The sequence below is a fragment of the Aotus nancymaae genome, unplaced genomic scaffold (assembly GCF_030222135.1).
Source record: "Aotus nancymaae isolate 86718 unplaced genomic scaffold, 86718_ANA_hifiasm-v0.15.2.pri h1tg000032l_0, whole genome shotgun sequence".
NCBI classification, from domain to species: domain Eukaryota; kingdom Metazoa; phylum Chordata; class Mammalia; order Primates; family Aotidae; genus Aotus; species Aotus nancymaae.
This window is the reverse complement of record NW_026988445.1, coordinates 6,134,587-6,149,065: the sequence shown is the minus strand read 5'-3', so window position 1 is coordinate 6,149,065 and position 14,479 is coordinate 6,134,587. Positions and strand designations below refer to the sequence as shown.

Below are 14,479 nucleotides of genomic sequence, written 5' to 3'. Positions count from 1 at the left end.
ATTGTTATACAAAATGACTACTACAACATTTCAACTTGTTATTCAAGTGAAACAATAGGAGTGTTCTCATTAAATTTTACTTTTAAAAAATTTCATTTCTTTACTTGCAAAATTTGAGTTCTCTAGAAGGTCAGATGTCAAAAAGGTATCTAATTATTAATTTGACATTTTTAAGATTTCTGAAGAAAATAGCAGTTTCCTGAAATAAACTGAAAAACCACTTTGCCACTCTGTATATTAAATCAAACTTCCCATATAAAATAAATACAAGAAGTAAAGTAGGCAAAATGATTTCCAACAAAGGGAAATGAAACCAAATGGTGAAGTGAAGGAAGGTCGTGACTTGACTTATACTAGTGATCTGATGTGTCCATATAGGTAGGCAAGCCTTGAACACAGAAGCCCAAGCCCATAGGCATGCATGTAATATCTGATTTATCTGACTTACATCACTCTTATTAACGCTATCCCTCCTTAGAGAATATAATTACAGTGTAGAGAATCATTTTTACGTGTAAGTTTCAATATGAGAGAGATGATTCTTCAGTTACTTCCTCTCCAGTCCATGACAACTTTACTGAACGTAGGTGTGCATTTATAGTTGTGCATGAAAAGACTAGCAAGCTCTATGGAACAAAGGCAGACAATATGTATAGCAGATATACTTTTAATGAGTTCTGAAGGTAACTAGCTTTTTGATTCTGACTTTTAAAAACCAAAACCAAGCATACTGTCATCTCTTATGAGGTCATGAAATATAATAATGATGAAAATGATTATCTACCAAAAAATTATATATTGAAAGAACAGGCAATTGAAAGTGTCTGTCTTTGCTTTGGAATAATAGACTTCTCTGAGGCAGTGTGTTGTAAGTACTCAACGGCAGAAAGAAGCTTTCTTGAAAGTAAACTTTTATTTTCTTTGAGGCAGGTCTCACTCTGTCACACAGGCTGAAATGCAGTGGTACAATGCCAGCTCACTGCAGCCTCGACCTCCCCAGGATCAGGTGATCCTCCCACATCAGCCTCTCAAGTAGCTGGGACCACAGGCACACACCACCATAGCCAGCTGATTTTTCTATTTTTTGTAGAGACAGAGTTTTGCAATGTTGCCCAGGCTAGTCTCAAACTCCAGGGCTCAAGTGGTCCACCCACCTCAACCCACAAAAGTGCTGGAATTACAGCATGAGCAACCATGTCCAGCCAAAAGTAAACTTTATTTTTATATGAGAATGTCATAAAAAGTCAATCTTTAAAGCTACCATTGATTATTTTAATGCTACTAAGCCCAACTCTGTATTAATATGGTAGCTACATTCTGTGATTTTCATCATAGAACACCAAATGCTTAACATTTGATGCTTGAAAATCTCCCAATCTGACAAATTCATGTAACTTCAGATCCATTTTTGTTGTCAGCATTTATGTCTATTATAGATCAGTAAGATGACAATTGGAAGGTTAAAGCGTGAAATTTTATCAGTCATGTTTTGGGATTAAAAAAATATGTTAGTTGTGAATGTATCTAATATATCATTATTTTCTGGTACATTTTTAGAATTTTTACTGTATTTTGATGTTAGTTATGAATATATCTAATATATTCTATTATTATTTTCTGGTATATTTTTAGAATTTTTACTGTACTTTGAGTTTTAGGTAACACTAGCCATGAACATGGAAACTTACTTTATAAACTATGCATACATTTTATATGTGGCATTTTGTGCTTCTTTAATTATGCTATTAGAACTGGAAAGTAGATAAGGATTTTCAGATTAAATTGCTTCTACCCTTTGGACATTATTTATGTATATTAGATGTCAAAACTAAAATGACAGATGAATTCTAAATGCAATTGGCAAAACAATATCCAGCATCTCAAAAATCATAAAGTAAATGAAGCTTCAGATTCAAACAGGTATAATTTCAAATTTTTCAAATTCTATTTATTTCTTTTAAAAATACTATTTTCAAGAAAATGTTAACCTTTTTAAATGGTTTACTGGATTCAATCATGTGAATTTCTACTGAATATGTTGACAAATAAAATAGAAATATTTTTAAAAGCAATACACATATGACATAAAAGTGAAGGAAACAAGTATATGGCAAATGCTAATTATTCTTCTTTACTGCCATAATACATGTCACCCTGATCTACAGCTTTAGATGGGTGAGCTACAAAGAAATTTGGATAGACATGCTTCCAGTCTTCTAATGGCAAACCATTAGATTCATACACAAACAAATGCAGAAGAAGTTATATAATAAAAGTAATTAAAATACTGAATAAATGTACATCAATTATATATTATTTACCACAAGAAAATGCATTTTTGGAGTAGGCCTTTTTATATAGGGATTTGATCTTTTAAATACTAATTAAACTTGCTAGTCATATATAGCTTGAGTGAGATGTAGTTAGGAGAGGCATTCCTGAGGAAGGAGACAGAAAAAATAAGTATGCCTCCCTACTATTTGGCATAAAATGACCAACTGTGTGGAGGCAAGGAATTTAGAAGAGGCCAGGTGTCAGCGAGGAGATGAAGAGTTCTATATTGAGCATATTAAGGGTGAACATCTCTGGGATAAGCAAACAGCTGAAAGAGTAATACGGCAACATTCTTTTCTCTAATGCTGCTTACAGGCAAGTTACATGATTAAATGAAGAAGGTAGGGAAAGTAAGACATTTGTAACACAACAGACAAATGACAGTGCACTGCTAGTTAGACAGCCTAATAACTACCATCTAATTTTCTCTTTAGAATCCATTTATTCTTCAAAGCCCCAGATCATCATCAAGGGACCACATTTTCTAACTGAGGAATTACAGAAGAAGAAAATTAGATTTTATTAAATACTCCAATTGTTGTGAGCAAACCCTTTACAAATAGCTCATGGATTAGATTTAATAAGAAAGTAAGGTTAACATTTGTATCCTTAAAACCAATAGTGTAAACTATTTTCACTACTTTTATATGTTTATAATATTTAATTAATATTCTTAAAGTGAGGTGCTGCCCAAACTATCAAATTATCACTTCCTAGTCATCTGGCAATTCACATTTGTTAACCTTTTAACTTGTAAACAGATTTAATTTTTTCTCTAATAGTTTAACCTTACAAGAGTCACCTAAACAGCAACCTGTAAATTAATTCAGAGTTAATAACACCATTATCAATCTGGCACTTATATGACAGATGTTACAAACGGCAGCATTCTCTAATCAGCCTGGAAGTATGGCTTCCAGGCTCTTCTAAGAATAAATGTGAATGCTTAGTTAAATAATTCCATGAAGAACTTGTTTAGGAGAAAAAACACCGCATTTAGGCAGAATTTGGAAAATAATCAGTTAAGTATATTAAAATAAAATAAATCTATGAGAATAATTTATGCACTGGAACATTTTCTTCAAGTGAATTCTTAAGCAGGAAGCCCAGGATGTAACACAGATGAATGGAGCCCTGTTTGAGTGGAGGAGATGTTCAGTACCGGGCTCAGAATGTTGAGTGCTCGTTGGTGCACATTACGTAAAGTGATATGAAGTGATCAAGTGATGCAAAATTTTTAAAAGAATTTAACTGTAATTTTTATGGTCTATATACTACTGCCTTCCTTTGCCTTTTTGTAGGAGCTTAAAAAAATACTAAGCACCAACTTGGGGCTCTACCAAAAATAATTTCAAAGAGTTGCTTGTTATAGTCTGATATAAAATCAGATGGAAGATACAAAATGATATGAGATGAATCTATAAAATCACATCTGACTTGCAAGTAAGCTTTCACATATTTGTCTTAGGAGTAATAAAAGTTGGATGTTTTATAGATTTAAATATCAATATTTAATTTTTTGAATAAATTTTATTGTGTATATTTGAGGTTTATGACATTATTTTATAGGATACATATAGATAGTAAAATGTTTACTGTAGTGAAGTAGATTAATGTATCTCTCATCTGACAGTTACTTTTTCATTATTGTGACAAGAGCAGCTAAAGTCTACTTATTTAAGAACACTCCCTAATATAATTTTATTAACTTTAACCCTAATGCTGTTCATTAGCTCTCTGGACTTTCATCCTGTATATCTGCTATTTTGTATCTTTCCACCTACATTTCCCCATTCCCTCTCAGCACCCCAACCCCCTCCCCATGCCCATGGTAACCATTTTCTTTCATGCTCTATCTCTGTGTATTTGAGCCCCTTTAAAAAAAAATAAAACTATATATATATTTCACATAAGTGAGTAAATGCAGTATTTTATCTTTTTTTATAATCTTTTTTTTTTTTTTTTTGAGATGGAGTCTTGTTCTGTCCCCCAGGCTGGAGTGCAATGGAGCGATCTTGGCTCACTGCAACCTCCGCCCGCTGAGTTCAAGCGATTCTCCTGTCTCAGCCTCCTCCCGAGTAGTTGGGATTACAGGCATGCTCCACCATAGTTGGCTAATTTTTGTATTTTTAATAGAGATGCAGTTTCACCATTTTGGCCAGGCTAGTTTCAAACTCTTGACCTCAGATGATCCACCCACCTCAGCCTCCCAAAGTGCTGGATTACAGGCGTGAGCCACTGTGCCCAACCAAATGCAGTATTTTCTTTCTGTGTCTGCCTTAGCATGTCCTTCAGGTCCATCTATGTTGTGGCAAATGGCAGGATCTTTTTCTTTTTTAAAGCTTTTAAAGATAATATTTCTCACATTTTCTTTATATTCATCCTTCGATGAACATTTAGGTTGTTTCCATATCTTGGCTATTGTGAATAATGCTGTAATGAACGTGGAAGTGCAGATACCTTTACAATGTGATAATTTCATTTCCTTTGAGTGTATACACAGGATAGAGATTGCTGGGTTATATGGTAGTTCTATTTTTAATGTACTTAGGAATCTCTGTATTGTTTTCCATAATGGCTGTTCAATCAACATTCCATTAACAGTGTACTAGGGTTCCTTTTTTTCTACACCCTCACCAATATTTGTTATCTCTTATCTTTTTGATAACAGCCATCCTTACAGATGTGAGGTGATATCTTAGTGATTTTAATTTGCATTTTACTGATGATTAGTAATGTTGAGCATCTTTTAATGTACCTGTTGGCAGTTTTATATTTTCTTTAGAGAAATGTCTGCTTATGTTCTTTACTCACTGTTTAATTGGCTTATTTGTGTTTCCCATTGTTGAGTTGTAAACGTTCTTTATAAAATTCGGATATTAACCTTTATCACATAAGTGGTTTGCGATTATTTTCCCAGTTTTTAGGTGCCTTTCCATGTGGTTGATTGTTTCCTTTGCTGTGCAGAAGCTTTTTAGTTTAGATTTGGTTTAGTTGGAAGCTTTTTAGTCCCATTTTATTTGTTTTTGTTTTTTGTAACCTGAGTTTTTGGTGTGATATCCAAAAAATTCCAAGGACAGTATCAAAGAAGTTTCGCCTATACTCTCTTCTAGTATTTTTATGAATTCAGATGTTATATTTAGGTCTGTTATCCATTTTCTGTTGATTTTTATGTATGGAATAAAATAGGGTCCAGTTTCATTCCAAAACTGCATTTGGAAATCCAGTTTCCCAGCACCATTTGTTGAAGAGACTATCAGTTCTCCACTGTGTCCTCTTGGTGTCCTTGTCAAAATTAGTTGACCATGTTTCGATTTATTTTTTGGTTCTCTATTTTGTTACATTGGTCTATGTTTCTGTTTTTATGCTAGTACCATACTGTTTTGATAGCTATAGTTTTGACATATAACTTTAAATCAGAAAGTATGATGTCTCCAACATTGTTTTTCTTCATATTGCCTTGATTATTCAGTTTTTTTTTTGTGTGGTTCCATACACATTTTAGGATTTTTTTTCCTCTTTATGTAATGGCATTATAATTTTTTTAAGTTCCAAGGTACGTGTGCAGGATGTGCAGGTTTGTTACATAGGTAAACGTATGCCCTGTGGTTTGCTGCACCTATCAATCCATCACCCAGGTATTAAGCCTAGCATGCATTAGCTCTTTTCCTTAACACTCTCCCCTCTGCCCACTCTCTCCCAGCAGGCCCCAGTGTGTATTGTTCCCCTCACCACGTCCATGTGTTCTGTTTTTCAGCTCCCACTTACGAGTGAGAACATGTGGTGTTTGGTTTTCTGTTCCTGCATTAGTTCACTGAGGATAATGGCTTCCAATTTCATCTATGTCCCTGCAAAGGACATGATCTCATTCCTTTCTATGGCTGCATAGTATTCCATGGTGTATATGTACCACATTTTCTTTATCCAGTCTATAACTGATGGGCATTTGGGTTGATTCCATGTCTTTGCTATTGTGAATAGTGCTGCAATGAACAGATACATGCAGGTATCTTTATAATAGAGTGATTTATATTCCTTTGGGTATATGCCCAGCAATGATATTGCTGGGTCAAATTATGTTTCCTGTTCTAAGTCTTAGATGAATCGCCACACTGTCTTCCACAACAGTTGAACTAATTTACATTCCCACAAACAGTGTAAAAGCATTCCTATTTCTCTGCAGGCATTATAATTTCAATAAAAATTGTGTTAGATGTGTATATTGCCTTCGATAGTGTGGACATTTTAACAATATTAATTCTCCATGCATAAACATAGGATACCTTTTCAGTTATTTGTTTCTTCTTCAATTTTTTCCATTAACATTTTATAGTTTTAGTGAAAATTATTTAATTTTTATATTAAACCATAAACTCTATAGTATAGAAAATGAATTTATATTAATAAAGGGCAAATTAATCTTTTAATAATCAGTTTTTCCAAATGATTCTTATTCTAATACACCATGAAAATGGAGCTAATAATGTATAAATATTAAATAAGATATACAGAGCTTTAGAGATTTAGAATATCACTATAAGTAATCAAAATATACTAATAGAATAGAAAAAGAAATAAAAAAGATAATTAAATATAATAAAAGCTAAAATGTATGCTGTTTACCATGTTGAGTATTTTCCTAAGTGATTTATGTAGTTCTCCAATTCCATCATCAGAACAACATGGTAAGAATAGTACAATATTTTCCCCTTTATACAAATGAGAAAATTGAGGTACGGAGAATTTAAATAACTTGCTTAAAATTATGCACCTATCTGGAATTTGAACCATGAAATCTCACTTCAGAATGCATTCTCATAATTATTATGTTTTGATACCTTGAGTTTCATATGTAGTGATTTTAATGACTGTTTTGAAATTGACTATTGGGTTGATAAGCTAAATCTTTCTCTAATTGGTCAAATATCATATTTAGAAGTTATTTATAAATAATGTTATATGTCCATAAAAATGCCAACTCTCACTATGACTATTTAAAATCATTCTGGATATGTCAGTAATGGAATTAACCAAAACACTAAAATAGAATATAAATGTCAGAAATAAAGAAACAACATTATCATGAGTTTCAGATAATTACATACCTGAAAACCCCAAGAAAATCAACAGATAAGTAATTAGACCTGTTAAAAATGTTCAAGAATCTCTACAGTATTTGTTATAGACTAAATTGTGTCCTACCCAAATTCACGTAATAAAGCTCTAACCTCCAATGTGACTACATTTGGGTCTATAAAGAGATAATAATGGTTAAGTGAGGCCATAATGGTGGGACTTTAAGTTGATAGGGCTGCTATCTTAATAAGAAGAGGAAGCAACACCAGAGATGTTTCTGTCTCTATTCGTACATAGAAAAGAGACCATGTGAGGACACAGGTCAGAAGGCTTCATCTGCAAGTCAGGGAAGAGAGGCCTCACCAGAAACCAACCCTGAGCTTGGAGTTACAGCCTGCATAATTGTGGTACAATAGATGTCATGTTTAAGCCACCCATCTGTAATATATCATTATGCAGCCTAAAAGCAGATTCATATAGTAACAAGAACATATATAAATAATGAAAGTTACTATATACCAAGAGCCAGCTAGAAAATAAATAAGACAAGAGTTTTCCTACAATAACAATAAAATATAAACTACTTAGGAATAAACCTAACAACAAATGTGTAGAATCTACATGAAGACTACAATTTGTATTGAGAAACATAGTATATTCTTGGAAAACAAAGCTTAATTCATTAAAATCAAGGAAATGTTAGTTCAATCATTAATTTCATACTGATGTGATTGGTAAAACTTTTGGGTAAATAATAAATGTTAGGAAGATTGGAGACTGTATCCCTGCTGTAGACTAAATATGTACTTTGGAAAATGAACATGAAACAAATTTAAAGATATAAATATCCTACAATCCAGTAATACTTTTCTTTCATATGTGAACCAGAAGATATGTAACATAACAGATACATATGTTATATAATTACATATAGCTAACATAACATTCATAGTAGTGTGATTTATTACAATAAAAGGTGGATTACCAAACCAGATTAATATTTAGTAAAATTGATAAATTGTAGCAAATTCATGTGTAGAATATTTTGACTGAAAAAGAATGAAATGCAGCTACACACAATGAGTGTGCTGTATAAAGTTTAAGAAAAAACAAAAAATGACATGGTAAGATTTACACATTCATATAAATACATTTACATGTATATTACTTGTTTTGTATGCTTTAGAAACTTTTAATGTATTTGTATTCATATAAATTTGTATATATTTGTATTTGTATTAATACATTATGTATGAATACAAATGTATGAATACAAATACATTAAAAGTTACTAAAATATACAAAACAAACTATTATTTAGGAATAAAAACATACAATAGAAGTATAGAGAAAAGCAAATAAATCATTTAAAAAATTGAGGATAGTGGCTGTCTCTAATTAAGAACAGAAAAGATGGAATCAATAAGAATGCCAAAAGACTTCAGAAGAATAAAATTTATCTTTTTCTAAACTGATGGAGAATTTATTGTATAATTATTTTTTATAAGTAATATTCTGGTATTCTATACCTATTTGACACATAATGAAGACAATTTTAAATATGTATATATAATACACAAAACTGTGAACAAAATATATAAAAGAACAGAGCTAATCAATATAAAATAACAGAAATTCAACAAAAATCTAGAAGTAAATAAAATAGTAACTAGTGAAATGAATAATAAAATTAATAGAATCCTGGGGAAATAACAGAATAAATGGTACCAAGAAAACTCAGTAGCTATTTGGAAAACAGTAGCAGTAAGTCCTTACTGATCAATAATTACCTTGACTATAAATGGATAAAATTCTCCAGTTAAAAGACCATAGAGTGGCTGAATGGATTTTAAAGAAGAGACGCAACTACATGCTGCCTACAACTATATGCTGCCTGTGAGAGACTTATTTGACCTGTAAGGAAACAAACTAAAAGTGAAGGCATGGAAAAAGTTAATCCATGGAAATAGAAACCCAAAGAAAACAGGAGTATATTTATACTTGTATCAGATAAAATAGTAAAATAGTAAAAAGAGACAAAGAAGTTAATTATGTAATGATAAAGGGCTAATTCAGCAAAAGGAAATAACAATTAAAAATACATATGTACCCAACAACAGAGCACTTAAGTAAATATATAAAGCAAATATTAAAAGATCTAAAGGGAGAGATACACTGTGATACAGTAACAGCAGGCAACTTTAACACCCCATTTTCAGCAATGAACACATCATCTAGGCAGAAAAATCAACTAAGAAATATTAGATTTAAACTGTATTCTAGACTAAATGCATACATGACCTTGAGAAGAAATGAGGAGATTCCTTGGAAGAAAGAATTGACAAGGAAGTACAAATCCAGTGAGGGTAGTGGTCAGCATTTGCCTCATGGTATATTCTTGTCCACAGAGTCCTGAGTCTTGGTGTAACCTGCCATATGCTAAAAAAATAGACACTTAGAACTAGAGCAGAGTGAAAAATTAAACTGGAGAACCCTACATAAAACTGAAACTCCTAAAAAATAACATTCTCAGTCGGTGAACTAGAAAAAGAAAAAGACTTTAGTAGAGAGAATTTAAGCATATCTGCCTATCCCATTCTTAGTTCTGGACTGAGTAAAGAGCAGCAAAAAAGTCTTTCCTGAGAGTTCCTAACCATGAACTTGTACTCAAGTAGGTTTGGACCCTGATTAATATAACCAGGTGAAAATATCAGATCAAAACTTAGTTTTCTATGTTCCTAGGTGGGAAATGCCAAAAGCCACTTAGCAAAACCAAACAAAAAACTTCTCTGAAAAAATGCACTTTAAATCGGGTTTCAAAAAATTCCCATATATAAAGTTCCAATGAACAAAAACTCACAAACGTTTTAAGACAAAAAATGATAAAAACAAACAAAAATTTTAAAATAACAAAAAGAAGGGAATAGGTTAAAAATCAGTTATGCATGAGAGTTGATGGAAAAACTTCAAAATTAGACAAGTAAATATTTGGGATTATTGCTAGTGAATATAAAGTGTCATATATTTAAAGAAAAAGGGAATTAAAAGTATGAAAATAAAGAAGACTATCAACTGATCAGGCTGACTTGAAAAAGAATGAGGTAGTACTTTCATATATTTATAAAAAATAGAAAACAGAAACCTCATATGTTAAAAAACAGTATAAACAACTAAATTTTTAAAAAGGGAAATAGTTCTAATAAAAGCATATAAAAATCAGCAAAAAGAGACAAAGAAATGAGAAAATATTAAATATTTATTTTTTATCTATATATAGATATGTATCATATCAAGACATATCACATATATATAAGATATGGCTAATTCCAGGAAACATTAGAGAAGAGCACTATTTGAAGATACAGTGGCTAAGATTTTTCCAATTCGGTGAAAGACACCACAGATTAAGAAATCCAAGGAATCCTAGGCAGGATAAATTAAAAGGAAATCTATGCCTAAATGAAGTGTTCACATATGTAATTAGAAAAATAATAAGAAAAAGATGAACTCATGAACAGAAATATGAGCAAAAGATATAAATCATGTAATTTACAAAAAAGCAAGTGGTCAACAAATGTTTAAAAAGATTTTTAGCATAAATTGTTATCAAAACAATACAAGTTTTTAAAGAAAGAATTTTTACCTATTATAAAATTAATGATAATAAAAAATATTCAGTGTTGATGAGGATGTAGGGAAATAAATATTCACACAAGTGGTTGAAAATGTAAATTAGTTTAATCTTTCTGTAAGACATTTGGGAAGACGGATCAAAAGTCTTAAGCATGTGCATAATCATTAACCCAGGGTTTCTCACAGGTGCATGTTTGACATTTTAGATTTGCTGCAGGGGGCTACCCTGTGCATTGTGGAAAGTTTAGCAATCCCTGATCTCTCTCTACCCTTTAGATTCCTGTAGCCTCCTTCATTAAGTTGTGACAATAAAAAATACATTGCCAAAATCAACCCTTGTAGAGAGAGCCACTCCTTTAACCTGTTTTTTCCATTTCTAGGAACTCATTTCTAAGGACATACATTTTAGGGCAAAGTTTGCATTGCATGAGTGCTCCTCTTAGCATTACTTCTGAATCTGAAATTTTGGAAAATTACTTTAAAAGACAAATGAATATAAAATCAGAGGATACCAGTTAAATAATGATATCCACATAACATAGCATAATTAATGCTAAACATCTTCCATCTTGAAAAAAAAAGACACTTTACCATGTGTCTCCCTACAGCTATTGCTCCTTCTTCTCCTATTCACAGCCAAACTTATTTAAAATTACCTAATCAGCCAACTCCAGTCTGGACCAGTCTCCCTTACTGTCATTGAATTAACTCCTGCTAAGTAACCAGTGACCTTCATTTTGCTAAATCTATGGGGCTTTTTCACCATTCATTTTATTTGACTTCACAGCATCATTTGACATGGCTCATCACTCCTTTATTCTTATTGCATTATCTTTCCTTGATTTGTTTGACAAGCATGTTCTCTTAGCTTTCCTCACATTTATCTACCTCCATTACAGGTTTATCCCACTTCAAACAGCCATTAGATACTGGCATTCCTCACAACTTCTCCCAGCCCTCTTCTCTTCTTATTCTGTGTTCTGACACTAGGAAATTTCATCCAGGCTATGGTTTGGACATAATCTCTTTATCTCCACAAAATTTCATGGTGAAATTTGATCCCCAGTGTGGCGGTGTTGAGAGGTGGGGCCTAGTGGGAGCTCTTTGGGTCATGGGGACAGTTCTCTACTAATAATATATATATAGATCCCTGTCTCTACTAATTAGCTGGATGTGGTGGCGGGCACCTGTAATCCCAGCTACTTGGGAGGCTGAGGCAGGAGAACTGCTGAACCTGAGAGGTGAAGGTTGCAGTAAGCTGAGATAGTGCCATTGCACTCTAGCCTAGGTGACAGTGCAAGACTCTATCTCCAAAAAAAAAAAGAGATGAGGTATTTCTCTATCACCCAGAATAGAGTATAATGGTGCCACCATAGTTCACTGCAGCCTCCAACTCATGGGCACACACAATCCTCCCACCTCAAATAGCTGGAACTACAGACATGTGCCACCATGCCCAGATAATTTTTAAATTTTTTGTGGAGACAGGGTCTCACTATGTTGCCCAGGCTGGTCTCAAACTCCTACGCTCAAGGGATTCTCCTGTCTCAGTCTCCCACAATGCTGGGATTACAGGAGTGAGCCATTGAACCTGGTCTGAGACTTACAAACTTCAGGAGAAACTTTTCATAAAGTTCAAGAATCACATTGGGACTAAAAACTTTCAGAAGGAAATTTTTATAGGCAAGCTATTAAACCTCTCCCTGTCAGACAAAGATTTTGTCCTCCACCACAGTGTACAGCTGCACATCTAGGGCAAGCATCTTACCTGGGGTAATGTAAATCTCACAGACCTCAGAAGGAAATGTTAACCATAGTCTCTTCAGAGCTGTACAGTTATTAATAATCTAATGAAGAGATCTCTCAGTTTCAAGCTTTATTACAGTTACAAAATATAAAGATTTTTAAAAATGGCTTATCACGATTCTTTGTAAAAATTTGTTCCATTATGTTTGTTCCTCACTCAAATGAAATATTTTAGAATCGAATGCAAATTGTGCCCTTAGGTTAATGATTATAACTAATATGCTCAGATCTAATCTTTTGAAAATCTTGGACACATCATTGCACATATTATTTTCATTCACAAGTTAAAATTCAAATCAGAAACTCTGTTGTAATCATTTTAAAAAGCATAATTGGAAATTACTAAACAATGTATCAAGTTGATCAGAAACAAACCAGATTAAAAAGCAAAGGTAGCATAAATGTATATATCTTAACATAATACATGTAAAGTATTCTATAGGTGAAATATTATTTTCGTAAGGTAATACAATATTTGGCTCTGCCAAATTTTCTGAAATGCATAATAGACCACAGTATACATATACATATATAAATATGTGCATATACAAATGCATCTATAGATTTATAATAAAAATTTGTATAAATTTCTACTTTTCCTGATGCCTACTGTCCTTAGAAAGACCAAACAAGGGTAATCAGAGGAAGAAAACGGAAGAAATTCAGTCTCTAATACATTGTCAAAGAGAGAGACAGAGTAAAAGCACTTAAACTGAATATTTGATTATTGAAGGCCATCCTCATAAGCAAAATATTTTCCCTCAATTACACCTAATTATTTAATTGTTTACATTTACTAATGACATGAAACAACACAAAACAAACAACTGTAAGGGGCTGTTTTTCAGTGAGTGCATAATCATCCATCAGCATGTGTGGAAAGATTCTTAAAATTATATGAAGCTGGTCTGTTTAAATAGAAAGGCATATTTTATCCCAATCAATGCATGAAAGTAAAATTATCCATAACTGAGGCATGTTTCTCTGCTGTACAGTTCAGCTGTAATGATCCCCACACACTGCTCTCACACATCAATTATGATAATCATAATCACGGTCGTTAAGCTGAATGTTCATTATTATCAGGATGCTGGTGACAGCAGATTCAATCACTGGGTGCAATGGGCAAGCAGTCACAGTCCCACCCAAGTTTCTGCAGACAACGATGTGCCACATTAAGTCTATGATGTGTTCTACATCCCACTCCATTCCAAAAGCCGTAGACAGTAAAGGTCAACTTTATGTTCTGTGCAATATGCTTAGGTTCTCTAAATTAATTCTTTAGAGTACTGGATATTTTTATGCTTTGTAGCTTATAAAATCCTGTTTAGGACCAAAACGCATGTGGAAATAACAAAAAAGGACTTCTCTACTGCTGTAATTCACCTGTAATAAGACGTATGAGGAAAAGCTCTATCAACATGAACCAACTTGAAAGAGTCTCTTCCTGAATTTTGCAAACAAGGGAAAACATGAAATGGTTCCATTAAAATCAGTTGTCTAAAATGCCTATGAAAACTCATTCCAATTCAGATAAAGACTTTAGAATATCATTTCTGCTTCAGTAAATATGAACATATGTGAATGTTTTGACAACTAAAAGGATGTTTTTAGTACACTGAATTTTTTA

The 14,479-nt window shown here is 32.7% G+C and overlaps 1 protein-coding gene across 2 annotated transcripts in view; it reads right to left on the bottom strand.

The window, feature by feature from the left end:
* SPATA17 (spermatogenesis associated 17) overlaps positions 1 to 14,479 on the bottom strand; it is a 212,468-nt gene that overhangs the window by 34,500 nt on the left and 163,489 nt on the right. The window lies entirely within an intron of this gene.